The sequence below is a fragment of the Onychomys torridus genome, chromosome 12 (genome assembly GCF_903995425.1).
Source record: "Onychomys torridus chromosome 12, mOncTor1.1, whole genome shotgun sequence".
NCBI classification, from domain to species: Eukaryota; Metazoa; Chordata; class Mammalia; order Rodentia; family Cricetidae; genus Onychomys; species Onychomys torridus.
The window spans coordinates 13,671,748-13,679,144 of record NC_050454.1 but is presented as its reverse complement, the minus strand read 5'-3'; positions in this window follow the sequence as shown (position 1 = coordinate 13,679,144).

Below are 7,397 nucleotides of genomic sequence, written 5' to 3'. Positions count from 1 at the left end.
CACCACCATAGCCTGGCTCCCAACTGGTCTTTAATATCCGGCGGCAGAGGCTTCCGTGGGCCATTCCCGGCCCCTCCCTTGACCCCATTCTCTAGGCCTGTCTGTCTTTTCCATGTCTCTCTCCCCAAGATCTTTGCCTTGTGCGTCCCTCCTTGCATGCTGGGTTCACCTACCGGACTGTGACTCTCTGGAGGACACAGTCCTGTGACACACCACAGAAACACAATGGTGTGAAGTAAGGCTGAGTAGGATTAAGCCTCAACCCCAGGTAAACTGCGGTGACACTTCCTGTCAGAGAACAGCCAACCGTCCATCTTGTCCTAGACACAGTCCCCTCCCCCACCACACAGACTCCAGCGTTTTGAGATGATGCAGCCCGCAGCAGGAGGATGGCTTCCCGCCCAGGGTCCTGCTCCTCCTCCACCGCAGTGCCTGGCTTCGTGAACAGTCAGGGTTATGTGTGGGTAACATACCAGTTTGGTACTTGACAGTAACAGGGCAGCACAGGGTACCATTTCCTAAGCTTTTCTGAAGAAGCCTTTAATCCTCTTCTGGGGAACATACACAGATCCGGGATTTTAAAAACAGAACATGGTGAAATAAATTCTGGAAATTCTGCGCTCTCTTAGAAAGACACATGCACATTAGCATAGATGTCTGGTGCTGAAGCTGTTGTTGTAAATGAAACGCAGCCGAGAACATTTGAGGACGTCCTTGTGTGGAACAAATGGTTTGAAGTCTGAAGGTAAGGGCGGAGTTCGTATTTCCTCCCCAGCCAGAGTACCCATGTGTGGGCTTCAGGCAGACGATTCTCCTTCTGGAATCTTCCATTCCTCGTTTGTGAGTTGAAAGAACCGAAAACTTCCATCGAAGGACGCAGCTCAGCAGAGAGTGTTTGCCTGTCATGTGCGAGGCGCTGGTTCCGCCCTTTACACCGAATCTAAATGTCACGACTGGATTAGGTATTTCTAATGGCCTATCTAATCCCCATTTTCTGTCCAGTGCAGCAGATGGACACCTCTGCCTCTGAGTCCTTTGCTGGGTGGGGCTTTTAGCTTTTAGGTTCCCATGAGGGGTGCTTAACAAGGTCTCAACTCTGCCCTTGCACCCGGGGCCAGCTGGACTGAAGCTGGTTCTCATCCTGTAGCTAAGCTCCTCTGACGCGGCTCTGGAGGATTCTTGGGGTGGTTATGAACTGTGTGTCAACTCCACAACCTTTAATCTCCTGAAACTCTAGGTTCTTTCTTCATCTTCGAGGGATAAACCCAGCGCTTTAATCCCAGCACTTGGGAAGTAAAGCCTGACAAGGAAAAATGGTATGGTGGCTGGAGAGATGGCTGGGTGCTCTTGCAGAGGACCTAGATGCAGATCCCAGCACCCACACAGTGACTCAAAACCAACTGTATTGTGGGAGCCCACAAAGGTTTCCTAAGAGAGCTGAGTTTGCTTTACACAGCTGCATTAGGGGATGGCCTGACCAGGTGCAGGGTCACCAGGTGTCTGAGATGGTCTGCACTTGGCTGTGCTGGGGGAGGTCTTTTGCTCCACCCCTTGACATTCCTTTAAAAAGCCCTTTATAGTCGGGCTGTGGTGGCGCATGCCTGTAATCCCAGCAGCACTCGGGAGGCAGAGGCAGAGGCAGAGGCAGGTGGATCTCTGTGAGTTCGAGGCCAGCCTGGTCTACAAAGCGAGTTCCAGGACAGGCTCCAAAGCTACACAGAGAAACCCTGTCTCGAAAAACAAAAACAAAAAACAATAACAACAAATAAAAGCCCTTTAGTAGAGACAGAAGGGGTCGGTGGGTTCAGATCCAGGTCCTCCTGAGGCTATCCTGTGTTTTCTGTCTGTCTCTCTACAAATTCCTCATTTCTCCCTGCTCAAGAGTACCCTGGGGGAATAAGAGGGAGCTGGTCTCTCCCTTACTGTATAACTCTAGTTCCAGGGGATCTGATGCCCTTTTCTGGCCTTCACAAGCAACAGGTACACATGTGGCCCACAGACACATATACAGGCAAACACTCCTACACATAAAAGAAGTACATCCTTTTTTTTTTTTTTTTTTTTTTCCCAAATGTCATGTCTCAAACTGTCCAAGGAAACCATTGGGTGCAAAGTAAAACTCTGGCTAAAGGAAGCTGATTTTTGACGAGGACCATGAAAGCCCCAGATACCCACGCAGAGAAAAGGGAGGCCTAAAGGTCCCACAGTCAAGACAGAAGGTGCTGCCAGCTCTATTCCTTAAAGTGTATCTGAAGAAAAGACAGTATACATCATGCCTGTGACATGACCTGAGTGCCTAATGACCTGAATTTAATCCTTGGGACCCACATGGTGGACGGGAGAACCAAACCCTGAAAGTTGCCCTCTGACCTCTACACACATGCAATTGCACATGAGTGCACCCACTCACATACATACATGATAAATTAATGTAATATACATCTGGTTCGAATCAGATTTTGTAATCGGGAGTTCACAGGGACCGGTTGGCTGAGTGACATTTCCCACTGATGGAGAGCTCAGGAAGACCTCACTGCTCCCAAAGGCAGCTCCAAAATGGCCGTTTCTTAAGTCCTACCTAACAAGCAGGAGATTCATGTTCTCACGCGAACACCATCTCTGCTTTCCTGTCCTGAAACGTTACGGAGAACCCTTGTGTCCCATGGCCTGCTCTCAGCATCAGAGTGCTCAGAGACTGTGTGTAGACGGGTGAAATGCGGGTGGCGATGGCTCCATGGTAAGACTGAGAAGGTTTTTATTGTAGATGTGAGGAAGAGGACGACAGACAGAGGATCTGGAAGAGTCCAGAACAGGGCGGAGGGAAAGTGTAGACTGAACATGGCCAGTAGCCTGAACTGGACCATGAGAAGGGGGGGGGGGGGGGGTGGGGAGATAAAGAGAAGAGAGAGAGGCAAAAAAGACCAGGTTCCTGCCCTGATGTCCCTCCATGATGGAGGAGGTAGAGACGGAAGAATCAGGACTCCGAGGTCATCCTCAGCTACATATAGTGAGTTCCAGGCTAGCCCAGGGTACATTCGAGTCAGCTTCAAAGCAGAACAAGAAGAAACAAGAAGAAAAATCCAAAGCAATCAACACAACATGCAAGTTTTCAGGCCTCTGCCCCATGAAACGGCTGAGTGTACCCAGCAGCACCCTCGTAAATGGCTCTTCTCCAGAGACAGTTCCCTGAAGATCTTTAAGTTGGCTAACGTTCTCCGGCTGTCATAACAGAATTCAGCTGAAGTTGGCTGAAGGGAAAAGGGAGAGTCTTTACAAGTCTCAGCATGGTGTTATCTCATGGAATCCAAAGGCAGCCACATGACACAGCTATTTGAACTGCCTAGAGCAGAACCAGGAAGCTGCTAGGATACTGCCCAGCTGGCCTGCAGGCCCCGCCCCTCGCCCGCAGGCCCCGCCCCCTCGCCCGAAGGGATATTGTGGCTGAACTCTCCTGAGAGAGATCGCTATGTTTTTCAAGTAGTTCAAACTCAGGGCTGTCTAGCTTACAAATCTGGTTCCCAGCTTTCCACCCTGAGCCAGTGAACCCCTTGTGACCAGGAAAGATGAAGCAGTGTGCTGTGGCCGCAGGAGCCCATCCTGTGGCAAGCAAAGCATACTTGCTAAGACAAGTCTAGCCTGGGTAACTGTGATGCGTAAGGAAGCAGAAGATGATGGAGTGGGACAGGTCCACCCAGGAGAGTTGAATCATGACTGAATGGGAACAAAATACCCTACTTTCTGGATGGTACACTGTGGTGGTATTGTGTTCCCCGAAATATTGTGCACTCTAATAAACTTATCTGGGGTCAGAGAACAGAACAGCCACTAGATACAGAGGCCAGAAAATGGTGGCACTCATACCTTTAATCCTAGCATTCCAGAGGCAGAGATCCATGTGGATCTCTGTGAGTTCAAGGCCACACTGGAAATAGCCAGGCATGGTGACTCACATCTTTAATCCCAGGGAGTGATGGCAGAAAGCAGAAAGACATATAAGGCGTGAAGACCAGGAACTAGAAGCATTTGGCTGGCCAAGCTTTCAGGCTGTGAGCAGCAGTTCAGCTGAGACCCATTGTGGATGAGGACTGAGAGGCTTCCAGTCTGAGGAAACAAAATCAGCTGAGGAACCGGCACGGTGAGGTAGCTGTAGCTTGTTCTGCTTCTCTGATCTTTCAGCATTCACCCCAATACCTGGCTCAGGTTTGATTTTATTAATAAGACTCCTTAAAATTCGGGCTGGAGAGATGGCTCAGTGGTTAATAGCACCAACTGCTCTTCCAGAGGTCCTGAGTTCTTACTTGCAATTAGATCTGGTGCCTTCTTTTGGCCTGCAAGGACATATGCAAGCAGAACACTGTATCCATAATAAATAAATAAACCTTAAAGATAAAATAAAATTCATGCTACGGTACACACCAACACAGCAAAAGACTTGGGGGGATGGACAAAGAACATTCTAGAGTTGAGTACCTGGAGACTGAGGAGCAGGATAGTGCCATATAAGATAGCAAGAGAGGGAAGTGTAGCTGAGTCCTTTGCTTTCCCTGGAACAGGACCTCTAATCGCTCTTTTCCCATCCTCATTCCAAATGAAGTCCTATCTCCTACCTTCACGCCTAACTAAAGGGAAGTGTTTGGTTGTGTGTTTTCTTCTTGGTTGTTGTTTCTTTGTTGTGTGTGTGTGTGTGTGTGTGTGAGAGAGAGAGAGAGAGAGAGAGAGAGAGAAACACATGTATACACAGAGACAGACAGGTGAGGTAAGAGCGAGAGGAAACAGGTGATGAGCACGTGGCATGGGACTCAGGGCTTGAGGACTATGTAGCAAGTACTGCCGTGGAATCATCCTTTTGTACACTGTGAAGATTTATCACTCGGATTGGTTTAGTAAAAAGCTGACTGGCTGGTAGCCAGGCAGAAATTATAGGTGGGACAACCAAGCTAGGAGAATGATGGGCAGAAGAGGGGTGGAGTCCGAGGAGACACCAGACCAGCCAGCCACTGAGGATGCAGGACGTGTAAAAACTGGGGTAACAAGCTGTGAGCCACGTGGCAAAGCATAGATAAGAAATATGGGTTAATTTAAATGTAAGAGTTAGCTAGTAACAAGCCGGAGCTATCAACTGAGTATTTATAATAAAGCCTCTGTTTTAGTTATTTGGGAAGTGGCTGCCAAAATACAGAAAAACTTCACCTACAAAATATTTTACCTGCTGAGCTACTTTTGCTGGCCCTAGGATGTGTTTTTGGGGAGGTTTTGTTTGTTTGTTTATTTTGTTTTTTCAAGACAGGGCTTCTCTGTGTAGTCCTGGCTGTCCTGGAACTTGGCTTTGTAGACCAGGCTGGCTGTGAACTCACAGAGATCCACCTGTCTCTGCCTCCCGAGTGCTGGGATTAAAGGTGTGCACCACCACATTCAGCTCCTCGGATGTGTTTTTAAGTGGTTCCTCCTCAGTGGCAAGGACAGCAGCGTCAACACTTACGCTCCTTGACCTGGCTTCCATCCCCATAGCTCTTCTCTATATGACCTTCCTGTATCCCTATTTAAACAGATGTGCCCCGAGGTTATTGCCTAACTTGCCTCTCACTCTAATTCTAGCTCTGATTGGGTGGTTTGTTTTAAGTTTTATTTTTTTAATAAAATTTTTTTTCACACTTATTTATTCATCATGTGCCTAAGTATGTGTGTGCATGCTGCATGCCATGATGCTCATGTCAGGGTCAGAGAACAACTTACAGGAGTCAGTTCTTGGCTTCCACCCTGTGTGTTTTCAGTGAGAACCTCAGGGCACCAGGTTTGGCTGCATGCGTTATTATCCCTGGGCTACACCAAACATTTTGAGCATCCTGTATGTGGGCTGTGTGTGTGTGTGTGTGCAGGCCCCCACCACGTTCACCTACTGAGTCTCATCCCCTGCTCTATGAGCCTACTTCTTATAAAGAAGATCCTTCACCTGAGCAGGGGACATGGCTCATGGGTGCATCAAATGCCTAACCGATGTGAGGCTTTGGGTGCCAGGAACCAAACAGGTTTATCGGTCCCAGGATTAGGACATGGATGTGCTTTGGGATCTTTATCCTTCCAGTGACGGGAGCTGTGCCTGCCCCCTGGGAAGCCTCTTGACACATCCCCAGCTTTGGCATGGTGCCTGTCCAATACGAAGCTCAAGGAACATGTGTTAACTTGCGGGGGGAGGGAGGGATGTAAATCAGATGAGCTGAAAAGCTTATCCTCACAGCTTTCATTTCCCGTTTTCAGTTTGGGGTTGGGTTTTGGTTGCTCTATCTTAGGAGCTGCAAGGACCAGAAGGACCTCCTCGTTTATTGAGCAATCTGTTCTCCCAACTGGCCCGGAATTTAAAAAGGAACAGCCGTAGCCTCCAGAGCCTGTCGGCTAAGGCTGGGTGGAACTCTAGGCTATGAGTGAAATGTAAGAGCACAGGCTGTCTGCACATTACAGCAGCAACCTTCATAGTTGCTTAAAACAAAACCCCTGTCCTTTGTGGAGTTGCAGCCCTGGCCATGAGACCTGAGGGACCGAGGGCCCAGTGGGATGTCCGCAGGGTACTCCGTCACTGCCGGAGGTGGTGTCCCTCCAGATGACAAGCAGATGGAGGTCACAATGGCTGTAGAGGTGGGACCACACGCACAGGAGTCTCAAGGCAGCTGCAGGCCTCGAGGAAGACCCTTGACTTAATCCCACCCATTAGCAGCCATCGGGAAGTGGCCCTGTCTGTGACCGGGACATTTGCACCATCACCAAGTCCTGACTGTATAAAGTCCAACCCAGCAGAGCCAAACTGTAGAACCAGCTGGTGTCATAGCTTCTGCTATGAAGTTTCTCCCCAGTAAAGACTGGCCAGTGTATCTGCAGCCCTCATCACACAAACAGCTAACCCCAGAAGCTGCTGGACCAGCAAATCCTACCCAGGACCTTTCAGCATGGCGAGCAGCAAGCCTCATACAGATGACTCCCCATACCATTCTGTTCCAGTGTCTCCCTGGACCCAGGGGTGCAGAGGCCTTTGGCATGGTGGGGAGAAGCCACAGAATGAAATGTTTCTAGCCACCCTGTGTGTCCTCACAGTACCAGAAACTTAACGTTGTGCTCGCGTCCCCATCTGTAATATTTGACTGGAAAATTGAATTATTAAAATGCAGTTGGAAAATATATTACTTCATATTAAGAGCAAATAAATCAATAAGCCACAAACAACCCTAATACAGACGGCAAGGACAGGAATAGACATTTCTCCAAAGAAGACACAGAAACTGTCAAAAAAAAGCATGTGGAAAAATGCTAAACTTCATTAGAGAGATGTAAACCGAAACCTTTCAGGTGCCACCTCATGTTGGATGGGGTGGCTATACTTTTCCTTTTAGACAGGCTTTACTTTGTAG